Source organism: Podarcis raffonei, chromosome 7, assembly GCF_027172205.1.
Source record: "Podarcis raffonei isolate rPodRaf1 chromosome 7, rPodRaf1.pri, whole genome shotgun sequence".
Lineage (NCBI taxonomy): Eukaryota > Metazoa > Chordata > Lepidosauria > Squamata > Lacertidae > Podarcis > Podarcis raffonei.
In genome coordinates, this window is record NC_070608.1 from 61451987 (window position 1) to 61464546 (window position 12560).

Consider the following 12560-nt stretch of genomic DNA (forward strand, 5'->3'; position numbering starts at 1 on the left):
AATTTATTACATTTAACTGTCGCTTTATAATAAATAAAATGTTTCAAAGCAACTCGACAAAATAAAATACACCACCATAAAGACAATGTAGAACCAGAAACACTTAAAAACAAACAATACAAAACACAAGGCAGTCTCTGCTTGTGTTCAAGTCTCCCACACCTGAGACATGCCCCGCCCCTGACACTCCTTGCTGTTGCCTCTCCTGCCACACTTCCCTCCTTGCCTTCCGGCCTTCATGCCAGAAGATAAAGAGAGGCAACTGTTGTGCTGAATTTCTTTCTTGAACCCAGGAATTCATATTAAGTACTGGGGGCAACTGATCCTATTCCCATCCAATGGGAGGATGTACAGAATGACAAATACCAATAACCTCTCTCCTTGGATACAGGAGAAAAAGTGACGATGTCCCAATTAACATCATTGGAGGCCATGCACACAGGACTGTCCTTAAGGGTAACTGGGCCCTTTAGAGCAAAGGGTTATCAGAGACTTGAGCGCACAGACTGAAATGACCAGAAGAAGACCTAGAAGAGAACTACTAGCTGCAGAATGTCTGGTGTTGTCTTTCATTGTATTGAGGCACACTTGCTATCCTGGCTGTTTTTATTCCCATTATAATCTTCCTACATGTGCTATCATGATTGAGAGGTAATTCACTAGATTCAGTGAGATTTTCTATTATGACAGACTTTCCCCTTATAATGATGCAAATGAAGCAAAGAACATGACCTCTTCACTAGTTTAGTTCTTTGTTGATTTGGTTGATAGTGTCTGGGAATCAAGAGGAAAGTGGATCATAGCTTTATACTGAGTGCTGTTAATCTTCCCTTTGCATAATGCTGGTACACTCTGGCCCAAATACTGGAGATTTATTTGATGTGCACACATTTTCAAAAACTAGTAAACACGTTGGATTCTATTACGAAAGAACAGCTTTGTAGCTCTTTTCAAGCACTATATTTATATACTGTATAGGTACTGTCATGTGTTTCAATTTGCATCTCTACAAAATGTTGAATTTTTTTTTGGTTCCACAGAGGCGGGAGAAAGGAAATCACCCAGCTATTTCACTCATTTTGCCTGCATAAAGCTGTGTCACATGCATTCAGAACTCATTTTAGCATATTTAGCTACAATGATGCATATTTCAATTATTCATATGCATTATTTATATGCAACCAATCACATATGGAATCATAAAAACAGACACCAAGAAACAGTAAACATACTTTAAAATGGGCTGTCCTGATCTATATAGTATATATTTTAAGGATTTATATGCTACCTTTCAAAACAAAAGTTACCCCATGGCAGCTTACAAGCAGTGTCATAAAAACATTTTAACACCTGCATTTAACAATTATTTAAATCAAAAACAGCAGCATAAAATCATTCCTATTTCACACCAGACTAAAATGAAAAGCAAAAGCAAACAGAGGAGTCACATGTACCTCCCTTAAGAGGAAGTTCCATAGATATAGGATATAGATATAGGATCAGCACTGAAAAGCCCATTTCTTTTGTTTCAACCAAGACCAATCTTAATTGTGAGGACTGCAAGAAGGGCCTCTGTGGATGATCTTAAGGCCTGGGCAGGTCCTTACAGGTATAGGTGGCTCTTGAAGTAACCTGCTTCTGAATGGTTTTAAATTGAGGCCAGAAGCAAATAGATAACCAATGCAGCAATGTAAAATCAATGTAATGCATTTCCAACACTTGACCACCATAAGCATCTTGGCTGCCTTATCTTGTACCAACTGATGCTTCTGAACATCTTTAGGGGCAGTCCCCACAAAAAGTGTGTTACACTAATCTTGTCTGGGTGTAGCCAGGGCATGAATAGCAGAGGCAAGGCCAACTGCTTCTATATAGGGTGGTGGCTAGCTCACCAGCCCAAGCTGGTAAGCATATTTTAAATATACTGGGAGGAATTCAATGCTCTTTCTCTCTCCTTCCCCCACATGCTGACCCTGGGGTTCTCCCAACCTCCCAAAAACCCATTTCTTGTGTGTGGGGCGGAAGATAAATGAAAGCCCTGTTGCACCAGCATAAGTCCTTATGTGCGCTTCCACTGAAGGGACTCATGAGTTGGATCCCACCCACTTATTCCCAGCCATCAACAGAAGGTCTTGCAGCATTTCCAGAAGTCCCTCAGACTTGATTTGTGGCAAGCCTTATGTGGAGGGACGTGGGTGGCGCTGTGGGTAAACCACAGAGCCTAGGACTTGCCGATCAGAAGGTCGGCGGTTCAAATCCCCGTGACGGGGTGAGCTCCCGTTGCTCGGTCCCTGCTCCTGCCAACCTAGCAGTTCGAAAGCACGTCAAAGTGCAAGTAGATAAATAGGTACCGCTCTGGCAGGAAGGTAAACGGCATTTCCTTGCGCTGCTCTGGTTCGCCAGAAGCGGCTTAGTCATGCTGGCCACATGACCCGGAAGCTGTACACCGGCTCCCTCTGCCAATAAAGCGAGATGAGCGCCGCAACCCCAGAGTTGGCCAGAACTGGACCTAATGGTCAAGGGTCCCTTTGGAACCTTTAAGCCTTAAGTGGAAGAGGACTTCCAGAGCTACAGAAAAACCTCTGATGACCTCTCAGCAGGCCAGACTTCTCTGCAAGCCATTGTTCCAACTTATCACTTAAGCAGTATATCAAAGTGAGTCACCTACATTAAACCCCTCACCATGACCAGAAAGGGAGTAAGCACTGAGTCTGCAGAACCTGGATCATATGTAAAAAAAGGTGAGGTGGATGTCATTTGTTTACTGATGCATCTGTTCTGACACCTTATAATTATCGCTTTTATATAATACAAGCCCTAGGAATCCCTAACATCCTTGCTGATTTTTGTGATGTATGACACTCAGTTTCAGCCCATGAGACCCAGCAACAATGCACTGTTTGATTTATTGCGGCTTAAGGTGTATTCATTCTCTCAGTCACTAAAGTCACAATATGGCAGATTATGATCTGGCTATACAGTGGTACCTCGGGTTAAGAACTTAATTCATTCCGGAGGTCTGTTCTTAACCTGAAACTGTTCTTAACTTGAGACACCACTTTAGCTAATGGGGCCTCCCGCTGCTGCCTCGCCACCGCCACGCAATTTCTGATTCTCATCCTGAAGCAAAGTTCTTAACCCGAGGTACTATTTCTGGGTTAGCGGAGTCTGTAATCTGAAGCATTTGTAACCTGAAGCGTCTGTAACCCGAGGTACCACTGTATGTTGGAACATTCACACAAAATCAACAGTTAATAGTTTCAATTTAATATACTTGGCTACTTCCTATGAAGTATGTAAAAATGCAAATTCTGATATAAACTTTCTCAAAAATGGTTTGATAGCATTTTGGGTTCATCTCTGAAGTAGAAGGAGCTGTTTGTTTATGAAAGTTGAACAATTTTATCTAACTAGAGGGGAAAAATAGCAGTGTTCTAAGAGCCAGGAAGCCATTGCAAATTTTAACATAAACTTTTGCATAAAAGCAAATATCCAGAAAAACAAGTGCTTTAAAAAAAAACCTGTCAATAATGCTAGCACAATACTTCAGTGACTTTAAGAGATGTGATACATGACTGCATAATAAATACAAAATTCAGTTACTACATATATGCAAAATGCTTTCAAAACTATACAAAATGTCATAAGAGTATGAAGATACTTTTAATCACATTCAGAGATAACATTCAGAGATAAAGAACTATCATTTTACTGAAGTTACAAATGCAAGCAGGATTGGGGCAAACTGAAAATTCAGCTTGAGCAACATTATGCTACGATTACTTTTCATTCAGTGTTGCAAACATTTTTTTTAATACATTTATAGCCCAATAAAATGTTTTCTTCTCTCTTGTTATCTGCCAAACCACCACCATTTACTCCCACAATAGTTTCAGTATTACTTTAGTTCCGTTAACATTCACACAGCTCAGCTAACATTTAACCACTCCTGTTTTTCACCAATTTGACCTCAATACATACTGTTAAGAAAAATGATACTACTGCACAAGGCATAGAGCACGCTGCATTTATAAATCGTCCCTATAACTAGCTAGAAAGTTACTGATCGTGTTGTTTACCTTGGGATATAGAAGACAATATAACCATCCAGAAGTTACTTAGCTAGGATTACATGTTTTTTTACAGTGAATTCTCATCATGATGTGAAAAAAGCTTGTTCCATGTATCAGAATAGATGTAACCACTGAAAAAGCTCTTACTTCATGTTCTTTAAAGTTCTGAGCAGGCAGGACAAAGCTGTATTGCGAACGGTGAAAATCTGCTGCCTGGAGCAGTAAACTCCCACTCCCCACAAAAGCAAAATCTATTAGGCCCCAATTCTTTACTTAATTCCATTGTGTAAACCATCAAATGTGGGCATTCAGAAAAAAAATGCTTTCACAGAAGCAGCCCTTGGGGTGGGGAAGAAACAGATTGGGAATAAGAATGTCTTCTATACTACAAGATTGAATTGTAAGTTTTAAAAATAGATACAGATGGGGGAAGCAAATGCTAGGAAAATACCATAGATTTGCAAACAAAGAATAACACACACACAGAGAGAGAGAGATACATGGGAAGGACCTGCAACACATTCATTAACAAACACAGAAAATAGCAGAACTTAAAACTTTTGAAGTAGCACTCCAAAATTTACACAATTTTGGCTGTGCCACATTTTGGAACCATCATGACAACCTGTGTCAGTGAGCTCCAAATTAAACACCTAGAGCCATTTTTAATTCATTACAGCTACCAACCGCCACAAGCCCTGTTCGCTTTCTTTCTTAATTTGATCACTTTTGCATAAGACTGATTTTCTGTTCCATGAATACGGAACCCTGTGCCTGCTCCCACTGAATTCACACAATGCTGCGTAAGTTTGAGAATGAATTTCATTCAGCCAGCAAAGGCTGTAACATTCTATAATGATAGAGACAAACTCTATTAAATATGCCAGCTTCTAAGGTGTTTTTTTTTTTTAGTATGATGGGATTTTTCTGTGAGACCATGAGCTCGTTAATCCATGCTAAAAAATAATTAGCCAGGAGAACAATCTGCCTAGACTATGGTGGCAAGGGATTCTCTGTAACTCAGGATCTCCAAATCAAGTACTGGAACATATATTTTAACTCAACTGGAAATTACAAGGACAATATAGGAATAACTACCAAGTTCTATATCCTGCATTATGCTGTTACAATGCCAGATTTAGACATCATAATGGTCTCCTTATGGGTTTTTAATCTGAGTCTATGAATTATCTAATCCAAGCTAGCAGTTGCTACTTTATGACTAAGGCCTTGTTAGTGAACTGCGGTCCACAGAGACATAGCTACTATTAGTAAATGCTAACTTATTAGACTCTTACCTCTGACTCACATCTGTAGTAGCAATTCATATCTTCTACTTTTAAGACAATAATGAAGAATCAAAGCTTTGTCCAGTAGAAATTCTGTCAGCATGCCTCTCAATGACTGGGATGTAATAGCCTCAAGAAGTAAAATTTCATAAAATATTTTAATAGGCCAGGAAACACAACCATTTGTGAAGTTATTCTGGTTGGGAAGTACACTGCAAATTTTGCAAAGGAAATAGCAAATTTTGCTATTAGAATTAAAGCAACTCATCATCTGGCTGAGTGTTATGATGAGAGAAACTAAAGATAAAAGGTAAAGGAACCCTGAACGGTTAAGTCCAGTCAAAGGCAACTATGCGGTGCGGAGCTCATCAGCCGGTGTTTGTCCACAGACAGTTTTCCAGGTCATGTGGTCAGCATGACTAAACCGCTTCTGGCGCAACTGAACACCATGATGGTGTTTTCCATTCAGCAAGTACGTTATTTCCAACAAAATGTTGGAACACTGCCCTCTGCCTTTGTGGCAAAGTCCTGTGTTATTATCACCAAGTATATTTCCAATTACTCCAAAGTGTACTATGTTGGTATTATGCAAGGAGCAGAGAGAAGCTGATAAAAAGGGTACAAGTGGATAAATGGAGTACAAATGACAACTGCTGTGAGGATGCAACCAGAAACAACTGAACTATGGCAAATTCAACCAAAAACAAAATGAACTATGGCCAGCTCCAGCCATACAGATGGGTCTACAAACCACATGGAGCTTCTCTACAGTATTGCCAGCCACACTTGTGAAGTGGGGATATAGGGATTGGAGAGCCAATGCTCTCTTTCACATCAAATGTAACGATTTGGGGCCTATATACTTGAAGTAGCATCTTCCCTAGTATCTTCCGACACAGACTTTGCCACAAGGGTAAGAGGTCCTGTTCATAGTTACATCAGTGCTTGAGAGGAGAATGGTCATCTGAGATTGAGACAGGGCATTCTCAGTGGCAGGAGCCCCCATGGAATTCCCTTCTGTGTAAAATCAGATTTTCCCTCGCTCTGGCTATGTCCAGATACAATCTGAAAACTCACCTACTCATTCAGGCCTTTGACTGGTGTTAGAGAAGTATTATTTAAAGCTATTTTTATTGTACTGTTTTGTGTTGTTAGCTTCCCTGTGCTTCCTTTTGGGACAAAAGGCACAATAACAAATATATTGCTCTATACCACATAGTGAATGAAGAGGTTATGTCATGGTTTAGAATGGATGTCTGGCATACATCACTAGGAGGGACAGAAACATATTCCATCTATATCCTTCCAAATATCCCAGTCATCACTAGAACTGTAACCTCACTGACTGGCCTTGCTTCCACAAGATAACCGCTTGACAAAATAAAATAAGGGAGTTCATTGGACAGGAAAATGTATTTAAGATTATTTTTATACATTATCATCACCACCATCATCTATTATACATTATGGCCAGGCTAGAGGCCTCTTCACAAGGCAAGGATGGTCACTACCATATGCACTGAGTTCATAAGGACCTTCTATCCCAAGTTTGAGATCTTTTAACATGTGACTACTTTTAATCAGGGGCAATATATCCTATGGCACAAATACACACTATTTGAAAACTGGAATATATGGAGAAAGCTTTCCAGTTTTTGATAGGTGTACTGTATTGCTCCCACTACAAATAACCTGATGCTATGAAGTTGGTGTGTGTCATGTGGCAAATGCTTAAAGCTAACAAAATAGTTAGAGATATTCAACTAAGTTTTACCCAGAGTAGATCCATTAAGGGTAATGAAAATGACCAAGTTAGTTCCATTTGTTTCAACGGAGTTACTCAGTAAAACAAAGTTGAATGCCATCCAATGTTTCCAGCCATCTCATCATGTTTCCCCTCCCCTTTCCTGATTGGCTGTGGCAATAGTCATGCCACTATTATGACTGGAGGCTACAGGCACCCAGATTTCAGGAAAACCAAGCAGCTGCCAAGCAGCAAAAAACCTCCCCGTCTTTTTTAAAACTACATTGAGGAAATTGTATTGTACAATGTTTCTGATTTTTGTTTTTAGTGCAGCATGTAATTCTGCAAAGGAAATAATAAATTATAGAAGGGAAGAAAGTACTTGTCACTCCTTCCCTTCTTCAATTATCATTGCCCAAAGAAAAACATTAGAGAAATGCAACCAGAGAAGCATCTTCAGGGAAGGCATCTTGTAACCACACCCATCTCAAAAACAATATTTGAAAAGTCTACAAACCTCTTTGTGGCAAGCTAAAGATAACAGCAAATGAAAAATACTGGTTGGGGTAATTAGTGCTTATTCATCGTTTTTCAAAAGAAGCATATCCAGTTGAGGGTGCAGGAGGCAAAAACAAATTCATGGTTTTACTATATATTTTGTAGTTTCTTCAAGTGACAAAATGATACAAAATACAGACAACTCTGTCATAAAATGATACTGCTTCACCTAATCAAAAAGGTCTCCTTTCCAAATCCTGCTCCAGCATTTCTTTGTGGTCAAAAGGTTTTGGTATTAGTATTAATATTTAAATGTCAAGTATGTGAGAACACATTTCCTGTGCTATCTAAAGTATTTGGAACAATTTTCAGTGAAGCAGTAATATTGCTCCTGACTTGCAATTTCAACAACCCTGACTGGAAAAAGCAGCTCTTAAAACATCTGTATAAAATTTCATTTGTGTGTACCTTTATAATACTGCTCCTCTTTCACCTTGAAACAGTTTATTCTAGTTCCCAGCTGCAAGACATATTTATTCTTTTCATAGAGTGCTATTCATACTGGGATATCAGTTGCATTTAGAGTGCTTAAGGTGATATATTTGTTTCATATTCACACTACATTTGATAGCCATTTTAACCATCAGGTCCCTGTATGTTTTATGGAAAAGCAGTTATTTGTTGCAATTTCTTCATTATTATTATTTCCCCCCAAAAAAACCCATACTCAATTTTAACATTTTACTAAGATGGTACACAAATAAGATGGTTATCTATGTAGTCCTTTTAAATTAAGTTCTCATGCTTAGTTAGAGCTGTTATTTTTATTACATGTGGGTGTCTTAATAGTAATGTGCTGTGATTGTATAGCTGAGAGCTTGCTTTCTCCTACAAATCTATACAAGCTTTCAATACAGCAGCATAAATAGTATGCGATGAATCAAAAATACACAAATGGGAGTTTCAGCTCTCTGTATTCTGCTGTAGTCTGGTAAATGTGTTTTGACAATGGACCACATTTTTATGTTTGTTTTGTATTTTGCACTCTAGCATCACAGAATGTTACAGTTGGAAGGGACCCCGAGGGTCATCTAGTCCAACCCCCTGAAATGCAAAAATCTCAACTAAAGCATCCATGACAGCTGGCCATCTAACCTCTGCTTAAAAACCTCCCAGGAAGTAGAATCCACCACCTCCCAAGGGAGGCCTTCCACTGTCCAACAGCTCTTACTATCAGAAAGTTCTTTCTGATGTTTAGTTGGAATCTCCTTTCTTGAAACTTGAAGCCATAGCTTCAGGTCCTACCCTCCAGAGCAGGAGAAACAAGCTCACACTGTCTTCCATGTGACAGCCCTTTAGATATTTGAAGGTGCCTATTGCATCTCCTCTCACTCTCCTCTTCTTCAGGCTCAACATACCCAACGCCCTCAACATTTCCTGATAAGGCTTGGTCGCCCTCCTCTGCACACAATTCAGCTTGTCAATTTATTTCTTAAACTGTGGTGCCTAGAACTGGACACAGTACTCCAGGTGTGGTCTGACCAAGGCAGAATATAGCATTATTATTACTTCCCTTGGTTTGGACACTGTATATTTCTGTTGATTCAAGCAACTCCTTTTTGAGGGGAAAAGCAGAGTATACGTTTATGTAATCAATCTTAAAAGACCACGCCTCACATGTCATGTCTCTTCCTCTACAAACAAGTGTAACAAAATGCCTTCATGAGTTCAGCAGTATTCTTTCCACAGGTAGTGAACTTGCATGTAATGTGAAATAATATTTTAAGGTACTATCCCAGAATATGCTGCACAATCTCGAACAATACTGCTGGTCAGGTGGTGATATATAACAATCCAGGCCTTTGTTTCACTTCTGTCTATGACCTGACTACATACTTGAACAAATAAGCTAACATGCATACAGTGCACTTACATGTTTTGTAGACATACATTTCCTTTTGCATAGAGAACCTTATGGTTGTAAAACCTATACAGACAAGTAGTCAGAAGGGAGTTTATATCTGAAACAAACAAACCAAAGGAACAGAAATGGCCCTAAAATAGTATTTAGACAGGGGGGAGGCGGAGCAGAGAAATAATAATTAAAAAAAAAATGTAAGGAATGCAACATTGCTCATGTCAGGGCTGCTGTTGGGAAACCGCCCTGATGCTGCCCCCGCACCCACATCAGGCAGATCTGAGCCCCCACTTGCCCCAATGTTGTCACCAGCCCCACCACCGCAACATCGCCTGTGGCTGTGACCACAGCACAGAAGCAGCAGTGAGGGCACAATGGCAGTGGCACAGTGGTGGCATCATGGGAGAAGCCTTGGCAGGGCTGGCAGTGGCACAATGGCAGCAGTTAGATTTGCCACCAGTGGCAAATGGTTTCACTGTGCCTTATTGATGGGCTGCCCCGGCTCATGTGGAAGGACTTCACCGCCTTGTCTTCAATCAGTGCACCTGCAAAATCTGCTCCAAAGGATCCTCCAGTGTCCTGGGGCAGACTATGAGGGCCTGCAGAGGGCTGCTGGGGGAAGAACAGGTTGCCCCCGCTGCAAAAGCAGACAGCCTCCTTGGATGCAAGCAAGACCTATGCCAGCAGCCTAAACACCTGGAGAAATAGAAGGCTTGGGTTTAAGTCAGCGGCTTGCCTATTGCAAATAACCGCAGCTGTCCCTAACCAAGCTACTGAGAGTCAAACAGGAAAAAGCATTTGTGTGTATTCAAATCCCAATGGTCAGAGGCAATTTGTAACAGATTGAAAAAAGGGTGGACTTTCCCCCCTCATAATGTTCTTCTAGATGTGTGTTTGCAAAGTAAACACGCAACTGGGACACTCTAGATGGGAAAAAGCAGTTTGGGAGACCTAAAATTGAGGAGGCAGCTGAAAGGGAAATGTTTAAGCACATCCTGTACACCCCACTGTTTCCCTACGGGGTTACGCTGACCTGATGCTGCTTTGCAGTAAGGAAGCACATCTGCATGTAACATAGACCATAAGTAGCAAAGCACCCCTGCCTGTGGCTCCTTCTACTGCTTTCTACTGCATTTTCTAGGTTGGAAAGAAAAGAAAAGCACTTTGACACACCTGTTCTTTGCTAGTCTTCTGACTGCTACCACTTAGGAATTCCTTCCAATTTATTTACTATGGGGAACAGTGTCCAATTTGGGTCACCACACCTCAAGGCGAATAAAAAAAATTTGGGGTGGGGTGGGGAGAGAGGACAGTCCTGGAAGGCCACAAAAATGGTAAGAAAACAGCAGACAGAACTTGGGTGCGCTTGCAGGCATACACACAGTGAATGCAGGGGTGGGAAGCAGAACAAGACAAACGTGAGACATATCTGGGATGGAATAAGGTCGCAGTTTGATTGACTGATTAAAGAGAAACAAGTTTGGCATAGCCACAGAACATGGATCCAATGATCAAGCAGCCCAAGTGCTGGTCGATACACCGTCATACCAAAAGGGGAATGTCTAATGTTTAGGGTCCACTATAGCATGAACTGATGTGGGTGGCGCTGTGGGTTAAACCACAAAGCCTAGGACTTGCTAATCAGAAGGCCGGCGGTATGAATCCCCACGACGGTGTGAGCTCCCGTTGCTCGGTCCCTGCTCCTGCCAACCTAGCAGTTCGAAAGCACGTCAAAGTGCTTACCTTCCAGGAGGAAGGTAAACGGCGTTTCCGTGTGCTGCTCTGGTTCGCCAGAAGCGGCTGAGTCATGCTGGCCACATGACCAGCTGTATGCCGGCTCCCTCGGCCAATAAAGCAAGATGAGCGCCGCAACCCCAGAGTCGGTCATGACTGGACCTAATGGTCAGGGGTCCCTTTGGAACCTATGGAATGAACTATTTTCAGGGGAACCCTTAGAGACAACATGGTAGGGGGCACTATGGCCCATCAGCCCCCAAGCTGGCCTTCTGGTCAGACAGCACCGTCCTCCATGTTCCCATAAAGAGAACTCCCCTTGAGATGGGGCCGGGTGTCTTTCCGCAACATCCCTTCTATGGATCCAGCCCAGTGCCCCTTCTGCCCTTACAAAGCTGTGACATAGGATAAATGCAGCATTACAATTTTGCTATGAGGTAGGCAAAAACAAGCAAGTCATGTACTATGGCCATTCCATCAGTTAGTTTAAAAAAAATCCTGCCTGGTCCTGTGGGTGAGGGTAAGCATGTCTGGGCCCCTTAATAAACCCTAGGAGCAGACCTGAGCAGAAGTCCTCACTCAGATCTGCTTCCCAGGCTCCACTCATGTAAGTCGGAGTGTGCGGAGTAAAGACTGCTGTTTGTCCCCCAATGCCATGAGCAGCTGAAAATCGTGGCTCTGTTTTCCTTTGGACGTCCTTTGGAAGTGGGGGGGGGGTCCTGTTGTCTGGGCAGACCAGGTCCTCCATGCACCCTGCCCAGGCTTGCGACTCATGGAGGTCATTTTGATTCTGCCAACACAGAGGCTTGACTTAACCACCAGAGGTGCACTCCATTGGAGAGAGAGAGAGAGAGAGAGAGAGAGAGAGAGAGAGAGATGGATGGATGCCAACAACAAGGATATGAACAAGGGTACATCTTTTGACAAGGGTACAGGCTTTGGGGAGTATTCTCACTTCTGTCAGGGAGTTAATGTCCCTTCCAGCTCTGAATTATGTAACAAACATCTTCCAAACATTTTCATAATACCTGGGACAAAACTATTGAAAAAGACCATTTGTCAAGGAAACAGGTCACCAGAATAAAATACAAAAGTGAGAAAAGGCTTGTGCTATTTAAATATCATAAACACTTTGCTAACCACTCGCAGATGGAAATACAGACGCTTTTGCCAGATGCCCATCTTCAAAAACTTTGCTAAATTTTTCATTATTTTGAAGACGTAATAAAGCCTGTTTGCTGATTAAAAGGACACTGGCTTTGAGAGAGAATCTAGTGATATGGTAACTAATGTTTTTTAAAAAC

At 41.5% G+C, this 12560-nt stretch overlaps 1 protein-coding gene across 12 annotated transcripts in view; it reads right to left on the minus strand.

Annotated features, from left to right (window-relative positions):
- ATXN1 (ataxin 1) overlaps positions 1–12560 on the minus strand; it is a 209121-nt gene that overhangs the window by 167679 nt on the left and 28882 nt on the right. The gene's annotated exons all lie outside the window — the stretch shown is intronic.